The following is a 14,496-nucleotide window of genomic DNA, read 5'->3' on the forward strand; positions in this document are numbered from 1 at the left end:
GGATGTGAGCAAATTTTGTCAAAAATGGTTAATACAATTACATTAGAGAAATGACCAGTCTCAATTATTTCACAACGCTTCGCTACATAACTATAAATGTCTAGAAGCGCATACAACTGTTCTATCCGGACGTATAGTAGAACCAGACATTGAACTGTTCACGAGAGGGTCAGTTGAGAGGCTCAGGCTTGAGAACTACAGCAAACCAAAAGGAAAACAAGAGAACAGGATGTGAACGCAAGTCTGACCTGTCAATCAGCTAGACCACCGGGAGAGATGGATTTATTTTAACACCACAAACTTTTTCAATGGAATAAAACATTCAGCCACCGAACTGCTATCCACCACTCCACTCATTTCTCCCATTACTGCTCTCTAATATTCACTTCACTCCAAATTTAGTTTCATATATATTTACGCTACTTAAATTTTCAACAACTTTTGTAACTCTTTGCTATATCTCTTACAAATGTATGAAGCTAAATGGATAAGTTCATATGACAGCCCTTAACAACGATGCCAGTACGACGTGTTGCTGCCTGAATTCAATACCACTGTACGAACCGAAGCATAATGTCAACTCCCTGACTGAAAAGCAACTTAAAAATAATGTTACGAAAATAATTAGCGCGAAGCAATTTCACGTTAATAACTGAAAGGTTTACATTGGTGAATAGAAAAATATAAGCATAATGAATGTACATCTTCTATATATATATAATTCTCTTCATGGCTTAAGAGTTTGGAAACCAAGTAATGGAAAGATCACTCTTTTATTTCTGCAAGTCAAACGGACTAGAGTTATCCCACGTAATTTTTGAGGCGAAACAAAAAACAAGAGGAAGGGAGAGAAAAATTAGTATTTACCCGTCACTGAATAGGAGGGCCGGACTTAACCATTGTGACCAAGAAGTCATGGAAAGAGAACAAGTAATCTACTCTGTATCCACCCGTCACTAAATAGCAGGGCGGACTTAACCATTGTGGGGCCCAATGCGAAACGGATTTCGCGGGGCTTAGTTTGGGTAGGGATACGGATAATAACTGAAAATTAAGAGTTTATATTAGAAAATATATTCGTCTTTGCATTTTATTAATTCTTTACTATGCACAGAATTACAACGCGAGCCTTGCGTGTAGCGAAGTCACACAGTATATCATAAGAATTCTGTTTCCTACATAGATCACGCTCAATAGCAATAATTACCAAATGTTTCAATCTATCTACGAGAATTGTGGACCTTAAGTAATTCTTCATTAGTTTGAAGCGCGAAAAGCTTTTTTCACTAGATTCCACAATTACGGGTATTGTATAATGCCGTTTTTTTTATCGCGCGTAGGATTGGCGTTTTCCATTTTGAATGACACCCCAAAATGACGATTTTTGTCTTTATATTTCAGGAGATTTGTATGAGTTTTCAAAAGATTTTAATAATTTCCGGATATTTCCAGGACTTTTTTTGTGTATATTTTGCAATTTCAGGAGATTTCCAGGAGCTCTTGGTAAATCAGGAGGCCGCGGGAAATCTGTTATTTATAAGTTATAAAATGGTTTAATTTAATAATTTATAAACCTAGAATTAGCGCTGGTCCTATGAAAGTGCGGGGCACATTGCGGACGCATAGGTTGCAGTGGCCTAAGGCCGGCCCTGCAAAATAGCGGCGTATGCTACATCGCCGGTCGACTAGTAGAAAATAATCTGCCAAAGCCAAAATGTTTAGTTTAAGAGTAGAGTCTCTTTTATTGTAATGTTGTTGTTTTCAAAATGGTTGATCACGATGTCTACGTGTCTGAATTGATTTCAAGTCAACTCAATTATTTAGAAGAGGAGCCAGCAACAAAGTTTACATGTACATCTGTTCAACACTGAGAGACACAACAACTGGGACTCAATGTTGTCTTTATGTTTTCTTTTCCAAACATCCTCTTACTTTCAACATAAGTTATTGGAGTCAGGCAACTATGCATCTTAGAACTTAGGACTTTCGAGATCTAGTCTTTAAAAAAAGAACAATTATGTTTGTTGAAGTACACCAGTTCAATGAGTTTGATATGGATACACTGCAAACCTGTTGGCTTTCAACGTAATCAATGTCATAATTGTGTACCTATAGGATTCCTCTTCAAAACCTTGGAGTAATAGCAAATGTACATGTATTGTGCTAAATTTCCTTTATAATCCTCCACCCTCAAGTTGACACGTTTCATTAATGAACAAGACAAAACATTAAACATACTTTAAAAAAAAAAGACAATACATTCGTTATACAATTTATAGAGTGGTTGTTTTTTTCGTAGATATACTACACTTTATACAATTCCAAATGATAGACCTTTTGATCTCGACTTAGAAGACGATGCGGACAATGTTTCTGAACATTAATTTATTAAACTCTTGAATCAATATTGCCTTACCTTCGGAAATTACCGAACACGATCATGCTTTCTAAACCTATGTTGGATCGAGATTTAGGCCTAGTTCCTCTAGCCAAATTTAAAATTATTACTTTTTTTTTTTTTTTTGAAAAAATGATAACGGTCAAACTAGAGTTTTCCCAGTGTGGCCAACAGCTAGCAGTTCTTTCCTCAGCGATATACATCAACTAGGAAAATCGTTAGAGCCTTTTTTGAGATCCGTGTCCAGGTTCCACCCTCCGCCCACGATCCAGGTTTCATGAAGTTCTGACTTCAATAGAGGTATAGTAAAACACTTTTTTAGATTGATGAGGTGTGTTTACACACACACACACACACACACAACGAACTTTTGACTAGGAGAATTGAGAGAAAAGACTGGACATGTAAACTAGACTATGGTTAGGGAATACACTGGACATGTAAACTAGACTATGGTTAGGGAATACACTGGAAATGTAAACTAGACTATGGTTAGGGAATACACTGGACATGTAAACACATATCTTCTCACTCACACTGATGTATGCACTTACAAACTCTTAGATGTGTCTATTAGTCACACCAATGTTTCTCAAATTACTAGACAACACAACTCTGAATGTCCATTAAATGTGTACGTGTGAGAATCCTTATAATTCAATTTTTTGCCATAAGTGTTTAAGGTGAAAAGCTGAACAGTCACCTATGTTGGTATGAGACTACACATAGATCTATATTTAAGTAGAAAACATCTTACCAGCTGTACTAGTCATTGAAACACCTAGAATCTAGATTTCTAACTTCGTTGAACAAAGATACAAGTCATTGAGAGGAGGGAAGCTTTAACAAATGTGAAATGGTTGAGCATCTCGAATACAATTTAGTCCCTTTTAAACCAGAATGTCTTAAAGAGATATTTTATTTTTTTTCTCTTGACTAATCTCAAAATTGAGTCATGTTTACGCCTATGATTGTAGCTCTGCTATGTAACAAATGAGCCTAAAAAACGTTGAGCATCGGACGATCATAACCATTTGGGTTAACCTTTTGTAACGCTGACCAGGGCTAGGGACAGACATCTCATTATTCCAGGCCCACGGGAAGGTTTGCTTGCTATCAGTTGTGTTTGAATTGCTGTTAGTTTTTGTCATTGTGAAGTTATTGTCTGCCGGAAAGGTGGCTCTGCTCCACTAGCACACTGCATTTAGCAAACTGGTGGCCAGATTTAATACATGGCCAGTTTTTTGTGTATGGGCTTTCGGAAATGAGAAAGCAACTCATGAACAGCATTGTGTTAATTGTTGTTACTGCTTTTCAGTTTTCTTTACACTTTGTGACATACCGGACTCTGCGTTGTACATTGTGACCCCTTAAACGAGTATCAATCCAAAAGCATAAGTGGCAGTCGTACACAGTCGGGTATACATTTTCAGCTCGAATTAACATTCTGAAATAAACACATTTTTTTTTTACATTTTCTTACATAAAAAATGTTGGCCCTTCAATAGTCATAACTAAACTTCTAATGAGATTTAATTGATTGTAATATATTATATATATTATATTATATTAGTGAGAGGAAGACATAGATAGATATACTCTGCAAATCTCAAAATAATCTTGAATTATTAACCACCTCCTCCCTCCCTTTTTCACACTTTGTATTTGCTCTAATGGTCAAGTTGTTTATACATAGTTAAGCTCTGAATTCAAACATGAAGCGTTGCATTAGGGCCAGAATTCATTGATGCTCATCTGATAATCAAGACTTAGAGAGCGAGATTTCGTACAAAGTAGGATATTGGTGGTTACAAAAATCGAAACAGTCCCAAACGATCTGGTTTCCTTGAAATTCTTAAAGCCGAAAGATCATGTCAACAAAAGTAAATAATTGTTGAAAATGTCAGTGCATTGTACTGTTTACAAAGTGCATCTTGTGTGCCTTTATTAGATCTGTAGGAGGGGAACACTTTCATCTAACGTGTATACGTTTTCAAAGTAGTCTTCTCTCAGCCCAGCCCCATTGTGCAGTTTGTCAAGAGCGTAGGCTTGGTAGTTGATTGATTTGTCTTGTTACTAATTGTGAAACTCTTGACTAACACTAGTACTTGTGGGAGTCCAGAACTGACCACTCTTAAGGTCAGCAGTCTGTTGTCGGGCCGAGATAAGGTCACCAATAATACTACAGTAATCTTTTTTTCGTTAGTACCGTTAAGACCTTCCTTGCGAGATAACTCCTAGACAGACAGATGTGGGGCTGGGGTGTAGGGGCATATGAGTGCGACTGAATGTTCTAGAAACCTAGCAACCTTCTTGTGTTTCTATTTTTTTTATCATTGTTTGAGGGAAAGTTTTTTAAATTGTGTACACTATCTTGAAATGTTCCCATTCTAAATGTGTATCGCCCCACCTTTCATTTGCCATTGATCTTGTGATACAGCAGCAGAAGGGGTCATTAGTCAGGGATAGACGTTAATTATAAGCCTCTTTGTTTGTGTTGCCACACATGTTTGGCTGTACAGAGTTCGTAGACCTATTCTATTTAGGAACATAATTGTTGCCACTGTCAAGTTTTCCTAAGAGACACGTTGTAAGTTTCATGACTTTAGAGTCAATGTACACACCTATAGACTAGACTAATGTAAAAAAGCATCGCATATCACTCGAATACAGCTACCATCTCTTGAAGAGCTTTTTCATGAAAGATACCCTTCCAAAACACTCTCGATTCTTAAGGACAACCTGCACCCATTAAACCACTGTTACATAAGATCTGAACGAAGTGGTCGTCTCCTTTCTAATAGGACTAAAACAGAAAGATTTAAAAACTCCTTTATCCCACTATCGGTCAGAGTGTTGCAAGATCAGCTGTCGTCATCGAGAAGTACATAGAAGTCAAATTCATAAAGCGCTGGTTGTGAATGTGTATGTGTTTCGTGTGTGAATGTTGTTCGAATTTTTCATGTATACTGTTATTGTACAGTAGTTACTCTGATATTGTCAATTGTAGTCAAACGGAATCTCCATTTGATTGGATCAATAAAATTATCTTATCTTATGTTATAGAATCTAGGAGTCATGTCAGAAATCCTAAAGTAATGTCTAAATCAGATTTTTGCATGTCGCAGATGTGTCTGCAAAAACGTGCGCTTTTTCTGAAATCTTAGAATGCATCGGTCGAAAATAGACAAAACAGAGCGAAACTAGACTCATTTCTTATTTGTAATAAAAGATCTCTCAGATTCTGTTGTAGGTAGACATCGTTGGAGTATAAACAATGTATTATTGTTATATGCTACCTTGAGAAGCCAGGTTCTACTTTTAGATTTAATATCAATGTAATCTTTCTCACTTCTCTCTCTCTCTCTCTCTCTCTCCGCTCTGTGTGAATACAAACATATTCTAGTGAAGGCGGTAAGTAAAAAGAAAACAAAAATGGTCTCAGTGAACTCTTGACCTAATTTGTTTGCATGACTTTCTCGTCTAGTTAACAAAAAAATGTAATTGGCTAGATTTGTCTTGCTGACAGTGTTTCTGTGTCCAACGCGCTCTTCTCTGAACTCACCGCTCATAATTTCTTCCTTCCTTTTTCTTTGTCCCACGTTTTTACCTTTTCCTCTTTTCTCTGGTCAGCTTGATTGGATACAATGAGTGTAATAAACTCCTCCTGCCTCCCACCTTCTGTCTCCATCTCTCAGCCTCCTCTTTGCTTCCGCTCTACTGCCCAGGGCTGCAAACTCTACTCCGGTATAAGAATAAGATGATAAGATAGAAGGGCATGGTTGTAGGGCAAGCTCTCTAAGCGGCGTGTCTAGGTGAAGTCCAGTTCAATCATGCTCACAGAGACAAACTTGAAATAGCGGACAGAGCCTGCTACCTGACTCCTAGAACTTGAACCAAGTAGTGCCCGTGTCTTAGCTAACAATAAATGAACGTCAAAACAAATAGACTTTATGTCTTCTGGTGGAATTTAAACAATTATAGTTAGATCTTGCTTTTTGTTTTTAAACAAGTGAAAGTCTTTATAGTTGGCTTTTAATATTAACTAGTCGACGGGCGGCGTAGCATACGCCGCTATTTTGCAGGGCCGGCCTTAGGCCACTGCAACCTATGCGACCGCAGTGGACCCCGCACTTTCATAGGATTCGCGCTAATTCTAGGTATATAAATTATTAAATTAAAACATTTTATAACTTATAACAAATTTCGATTTACCAGGAGCTACTGGAAATCTCCTGAAATTGCAAAATATACGAAAAAGTCCTGTAAATACCCGGAAATAATTAAAATCTTTTGAAAACTCATACAAATTTCGTGAAATATACAGACAAAAATCGTCATATTGGGGTGTCATTCAATATGGAAAACGCCAAACCTAAGAATGAATAAATTGCAAAGATGAATATATTTTCTAATACAAACTCTTAATTTTCAGTTATTATCCGTATCCCTACCCAAATTTGGCCCCGCGAAATCCGTTTCGCATTGGGCACCACAATGGTAAAGTCCACCCTGCTATTTAGTGACGGGTGAATACATGGTAGATTACGTGTTTTCTTCCCTTGACTTCTTGGTCACAATGGTTAAGTCCGGCCCTGCTATTTAGTGACGGGTGAATACTACATGTTCTCCCCCCCCCCTTTTCTAAAATTACGTGGGGTAACTCTAGTCCGTCCGACTTGCAGAAATAAAAGAGTGATATTTCCATTACTTGGTGTCCAAACTCTTGAGCCATGAAGAGAATTATATATATAGATATTGCATTTAAAAGCAAAAGACGATGGACGAATTTTCCGAGACTGGAAAAACCGAGCTTTGACCTTACCTAAGGAGGGGGGTGGCTGTATTGGTATAAATCTTATGAAATTGGAAAAACTCAGCTTTGTCTTCAATACATAGCTTCATTTTACGTAAATGTGTGACGGCCGCATCTTCCATACATAATTTCATTTTACGTAGGCCTCTGACGGCCATGTCCTTCATGCATTGCTTCATTTGACGTAGACGCACTCGTTGTCTGCTCCTGGTCGATAGAGTTTAGTTTTCTCATCGTCTGTACCATTAAAAAAAAATAGTTCAATATGATGAGTAGAATTGTAAATTGTTTGATTTTTGGAAGCATTCATTGGTTAATAGACTTAGCCTAAGCAATGGGCTCTCTGTTGTTTAAAATAGATCTCCCATTTCTCTGCTCTTTTCCTTCCCATGATTTGAGTGCATTATGTTATGGAGAGTTTCGCTGCTACTTAGATTGGTTCATTTCATGTTTGCTTTTTCATTTTCTTCTGTCAATTTTTGTTATAGAATTGAAAACACTAATCGCGCCAAATCGAGACTAAAGCGTCGCTAGAATAGTGTCAATGTTCTGCCAATGAAGAAATGTAAGTAAATATTGACTGCCTGAACAAGTCAAAGAGTCAGTATTAGCTGAGTTAGAAGGGTGCACATTGGGGGTTTTCTCTGGTTGTATAGTTTAGTCACCTCATTACTCCGATAGTAGGCGTTGTTTGTACTGATTGAAGGAGTTAGGATTGATTGGCAAATAAAAACTGAATCGTAAATAAAAGTGTAAAAAAAAGGGTGGGGGAAGAAGCGATAACACGTTATATATGATGCCTGCCATTGGGAAGTCTGACGGCAATTCTTTGAGTGCTTAGTATTCCTAAACTGAAACATAACTTTGAACAGTGGTGTCAGTGCAAAGTACTACATCATTTCAGTTTGCGTTGTTTTCATTCGTCATTTGACCTTTTTAGGAAAACAACAACTTATTAAGGTCAACCTAAAGAGCTAATGTAAGAATTCCAATTGTGCAAGGGTAATCTCGTTTCCAGTTGTATTTGCGGGTCACTGACAAATGTAATTGGATGATTGCTTGAAATATTCTTTAAATCGCTGATTTTAAAATTATTAAAAGCGAGCCTCTTTAATATAGTCTGATAGAGCAACACTAACATTGAAGCTATAAATAGTAAATAAATGTAAGAGAAACCAATCAGAAACTGTGACTCTCCCCGTGGCCCGAACCTAGCTGTAAATATGAGCACTTTATTATTGGATAGTTAGAGAGGCAATTATATATGGACAATGTAATCTGACAACATGAAATTGCGAATTCACGTAAAAAGCTACTCGCGGATCGTTTCAATAACAACACAGCTCTTGACCACTCCAGCTTGCATGACTCATTACACACATCTACTGGTCAGTCTTGTATGGGTTAGATTCTTCCAAATCACATCAGTCATAGCAATCAAAACGTCCCTCATTTATCGGGTGGCCTAGTTCCAAACAAAAAACTGTCATTTCCTTCTCTTTCCCAGGAGTCTTGCCACAATTGTTTGTCTCTCTCTCTCTCTCTCTCTCTCTCTCTCTCTCTCTCTCTCTCTCTCTCTCTGAGGGCTTTATTGTCATATTTCTGTTTGTTTTGTTAGTTTTTTTGTTGAACTCATTCCTCCATTTCCCCCTTACTGTCAGTATAGCATTTGACGCCTGGCCAAGTCGATGGCAGCTCGACCGATAAATTAGTGCGGCCTCAAAGCCAAGGGATAATGTGGAAGGTTTTTTTTTACCCTATGTAATATTGACCATCATTGTCCACATGTGCAAGCCAGAAAAATGCTGGCCATACAATCTTTCATTGCCCATTTGTGGCCTCCCTTGTATCTTACACAGGCCATGTTCAAGCAAGGACGCATAAAATATGATCACTAGATAGGAAGACTCTCGATGTATACGCTTAGACACTCGTATTACGTAACAAGCTACTTAGGTCACTTCACTGTTATTTCTCCTTTTATTTGAGCAAAGTGATTAGGCACGAATTGTCTTTTTTGTTGACTCCTATCAGTAGAGTCCTTAACGCTCATAACACAGTTCTTTAGTGTCAGTAGGTAGAAACAATGGAGAAATACATGGAGCCACTCTTGTTTTTTTTTTTTTTTTGTTTGTTTTTTTGTTTTTTACCATATCCAAGAAGAACAAAAAAGTTATTGGGTCTAGAAGAACTACCATACGCAGTGAAAATTTACACATCAACCTAGGGGGTTTATGGTTAATGTAACTTTTGGTTATGCCTGCGCTAATGTGGCAAAATGTATAGGTCGCAGCTGAGGCTGCGTAGCTACGGAAAATACTGCATTCCTCACTTATCTTCGGACTCGAAGAAAAGCCTTATTACAATATTAACTTTAGGTAAAAGGACCATTTTAAAAAGATTGCCATGCATACATCAGCTAAGTCAAGACTGTTCAAGCCACACTTCAATCTTAACACTTTAGAATACTAGACTGGGAATAATAAAAGGTGGTTCTTTTGTCACATCCAGTATTTCAACAGTTCTTATCAATATTTCCATAAATAGTTCCATATTTCCTTTCTCTTATAAGAAATGTCTTGGTTTAATCTTGCGACTCTAATCGAGTCCGCTTTAAAATCAAGTATACTAATGAATGGCCTTAAAAATCTTCAGCAAAACATATATATATATATATATTATTTATTATATATATTATTTATTTTTTTTTAAGATCTAGGTATACGTTTTAATCTAAAAATGTAATAATGAACTATCAACTTAATGCTACGGCAGAAGAAAAGCTCTAGATCTAGTCAAGGCAGTCCTGTTTATTAACTTGATTGACCTGTTTGCATCTTTAGTCCTCTAAACTTTCATTAGCGCCTTTGAGTAGCGAGTGCACCTGTCGTAATTAGTGGTCTGCAGACCAACTGACTTGTGACTACTTGGAAACAGCAGAATTTACTTTGGGCAGCCTATTAGTAATGCTCACCTTGCTGTTTGTACTCATCTATTATCAACACGACAGGTGTTTCAAGCCTCCTCTACCTAGCAACTTTGTAGCTTCCTAAGGTTATACACTACTTCGTGGCTTGCTCGTTGTTTATAAGAGGCCATTAGCTACTTGTAGGTCAATCAGCAATGAGTTGAGACAAATGAAAAGCTTTCTGACAGTCGTGACTTTCGTCGTTTGATTTGTACGTTACAAAGTTCTGGGAGCTTTTGTTGGTTACTGAATAGTGAAACACAGCGCTTTCTTCATTAACTAAGTCGTCAGACTTCGTATACATGCTATACAGTTAGACCATTGTCAAGGTCTTGTTCCAAGTAGCGGTTCAGATGAGAGTCATTATAATTGTGGGATGATCTTAGTTCCAGCAGTCTCTTAAAAACATTATCTAATTTATTGAGTGCCAGTAAGTCTCTAAAATACATTTTCTAACATATGAGTCCAGTAAGTCTCTAAAATACATCTTCTAATTTATTGAGTGCCAGTAAGTCTCTAAAATACATTTTCTAAACTATTGAGTGCCAGTAAGTCTCTAAAATACATTTTCTAACATATGAGTACAGTAAGTCTCTAAAATACATCTTCTAACCTATTGAGTGCCAGTAAGTCTCTAAAATACATTTTCTAACCTATTGAGTGCCAGTAAGTCTCTAAAATACATTTTCTAACATATTAAGTGCCAGTAAGTCTCTAAAATACATTTTCTAACATATTGAGTGCCAGTAAGTCTCTAAAATACATTTTCTAATCTATTGAGTGCCAGTAAGTCTTTATAATACATTTTCTAATCTATTGAGTGCCAGTAAGTCTCTAAAATACATTTTCTAATCTATTGAGTGCCAGTAAGTCTCTGAAATAGATTGAAGATAAATTTAGAGATGACAGTCTGAAGTTGTTTAAACTTATACACTGCTTCCATATATGACACATACATATTAGTGTTCTTCTTGTATTTCACTTCGATCTAGTTACAAAGTAGAGGTTTTGGTTTTCATTTCAAATATAAAATAACTTCTCAGCAGTCATGTTTGGGTCAAAACTTGTATGGTTGGGGGGGGGGGGGGGACAACGTGAAGTGTAGGGGGATAGTAACAAAAAAACAAATTCGGTGGATAAAAAGACTGTTACTTATTGGTAGATAACATTTTTTCTTCAGAACGCTAGTGATCGTCTCTACTGAGCGTCTCTTATCTCTAGTAAGGGGAAAAAAACCTGTTCTTTTTAGCGCCAATAGTCGTTTTGAAATATTTGAAACTCTTTCATTTTGGACTAGTCAGCTCTCTTCTGTTGGCTCGGATCTTAGGCCAAAAGCTGATTCGTTTGGCTTCCGGTGTTTTTTAAAGCAAGTATGAACTTTTTAAAAATGTGTTTGTGAAGAAATAACAAAGTGATAGATGAAGTGAAATAAACATTCATCAATATGTCTCCGTCCCTCACCCGACTAGTGGTCTGTTTTTCAACTAATGTATCGAGCTGCCAGTCAGTTAAAGACCTCGCAGACATTTTGTCTTCATGTCGCTAGTAGGAATGGAGAGAGAGAGAACAACAGAGCAACACCCATTGGGCTTATGGTTTGAGCTGTGTGAATGTGATCCCACTAAGATTGGTGATCTGTCAAGAAATGACAATTTTCTGATTTGTTTAAAGATACATTTGTCTAACGAGAGGTTGTTGAGAAAGTTGACGTTTTGTTACATGTCAGACAGGCAAATAGACAGACATAGATGCGCGTGATGAAAACGTTTCATTCTGTCAGGGAGAAACTGGCTAGAGTTCAATTTGTCTGTGCCGTCCTGTGACCCAGTGTCTGGCTCCCTCCCCACCTCCCACAACTACACATTCCTGACTGAGTAGTGCGGCCCAGGCGTCTCACGAAATGAGGTGAATGGACGTGGAGGGAGGGAGGGTGAACGTGCGCACGAGTGTGTATGTGTGTGTGTGTGTGTGTGGAGTTCCCCCAAAATGAACTACTCTCACTGTATGTGTTCTCGGGGATGGGTACATGCGAGGGGTGCTGGTGGAGAGGCGCGTGAGATTCCCCCTTCGCTATGTGAGTCATGATTTGTGGCATTTCCTTCCCCTGGGGTGGAATTCGATGTTTAAAAAAAAAAGTAATAGAGAGAGGGGCGGGAGGGGATATCTGTGCCGTAAGCCTTCCTAAAGTTAATGCCAACTCATTTCGGTGCGTGTCCAGTATAAGTAGGGGATGACCCCTTGACCATTACTTTGTATGAAATGAGAAGTTGGGCCTATCATTGTATTTGAGCCTCCTCTCGAATGTAGAAATATTCTGATTGAAAACAGCTATAAATGTAGATAGATGAGACCTCAAGATCAGTTCAAACAGTAGCTGTAATCTGAATCCCCAAAGGTGTGATTATAATCTAGTTAAGCCATTTCTCTATACATGTATGGTTTAGTATATAAAGTTGACTGGCTACTGTTTAACTAATCTGACTTTTAATGGTAACTAATTTCTTGTGTAATATCTTCAAATAAACAAATATCTGATAGTCTTTTATGTTGCTCAATTCTTATTTATGCGCTGTGCAAGTGTTGGTAACAACAGTTACATTAGCAGTACTATAGATCGCTACTAGATACAAGTTTGTTGTAGTTTCTTTTGAAATGTTTCTTTCTCAATCCCGAGATGCCGAGGATTATTTGTCCATCTCTAAACAAAATGTGTTAATATTTAAGATTTGTTGGAATTAAGTTTTACGGAGATTTTTCTTATGACACTATCATTAACTCACTAAACATTTGATACCTATTGTTCTATTTGGGGAGAAAAACAATACAATGAGAAAGATTGTTTGTACAAACCTCTACAATGAATGGGACTTGTTCTCATCTCATTTGGTGCGACCTAAAGGAACTCAGAACAAGACGTCTGTGCTAGCACACAAGTTTCCAGTATCATTGGAGCGTGAAAAGAGTTGCATGAATGAAACAAAGACATTTATCATTTAACAGTAATGAGTACATTCTGGGGGATAAGCGTTAGGCGTTAAAAAAAAAAAAGAGGTTTTTAAAACAAACAAACAAAAAAAAGTTTTCCGCTTTGAAGAACTATCGTATTTGCGTAGATAAAGAGATATTGTTTCAAATAAAACAGATTAGCTACATTATTGTCAGCCAGAGCTACAAGTGCTATGCTAGAAATCTGGTAGCCCTGAACACAGCGTGCTCTATTTTGGTCTTACAAAGGTCAGACTGGAGCAGTGTGTAAATGTTTCTGAAGACCATTGGTTTGGCGCTGCCCAGTTGCTAGTCTTACTCTGCCCCAATATGTAAGCAACAAAGTCACTGACTTGGACCCTAACGTTGACGAAGCATTGTTGTTTTTTTCCTTTCCTTAATCATGTAGTAAACCAATGTTGGACTAAGAACTCGGTGACGAGCCAGTTGAAGTCTTACAGTAATTGTAGGATGCCCATCCAATGTTCTCCTAAATCTCTTCAACTCCCTTGGCTGCTGCTACTGCTGTAATAAGGTTGTGTGCCTACACAGTAGCCAGGGTGGCGGGGGCACTTTCTGATAAGAAAACGTAGACTTGAGAAACTCACGCTAGAACATCTAGAGGGCAGTGCGCGGGGGAGGGGTAGCGAGTAGTTTCCAGGTCTAAAAATACAAGCTTTCAGTTATTTTAGCGTTGATCTAATCTTTCAAATACAAACTGACATAATTAGCCATCATTGTATGGAAATGATCTTTAATAACCAACGGTGAACTGTCCCAATCCACCATGCACTTGTTTTCTCGATCTTAACCTGCTCCATTCTGCCCCGATATATATATCACGTGAAGCTCTGATGTGTTCTTACTGCTATATACCTAGGAATAGTGCTGTTCTACAGAGCTTGATCTAGCATTGGAGGCTAGCGAAAGATGATAGAATTTTGAATGATTGCTACTTGAACACACAAACAAATGTTTGGGGGGAAAGGAGGAGGAGGGAGGGGGGTGGCATTCCGTGTGATCCTAACGAGGGCATGTAATGAAACTGATTTGTTGGAAGACGTAGATGAAGTTTAGAAGCTATTCTGGGATTAGGAATGACAGAAAGACAGTTTAATTACACCAGAAAGGTTCTTATGTCCTTCACCTTGGAACGCCATGCCGCAGAGAGACACAATAGTTTTACTTTCATTTCCTTAAAAACAGCATTTTCTGGCATGTTATCTTGCATTGTTCCATAGACTAGATGAACACAAGCCTGTAGACTATACAGGCAGAAACTGGCAAGAACATTTCAAACAACCTTCTCCAACTGGCTATGAATTTACG

At 37.8% G+C, this 14,496-nt stretch overlaps 1 protein-coding gene across 1 annotated transcript in view; it reads left to right on the top strand.

Moving 5' to 3' along the window:
* LOC106069766 (E3 ubiquitin-protein ligase MIB1-like) overlaps positions 1-14,496 on the top strand; it is a 130,718-nt gene that overhangs the window by 100,751 nt on the left and 15,471 nt on the right. The window lies entirely within an intron of this gene.

Source organism: Biomphalaria glabrata, chromosome 5 (genome assembly GCF_947242115.1).
Source record: "Biomphalaria glabrata chromosome 5, xgBioGlab47.1, whole genome shotgun sequence".
Taxonomy (NCBI): Eukaryota; Metazoa; Mollusca; class Gastropoda; family Planorbidae; genus Biomphalaria; species Biomphalaria glabrata.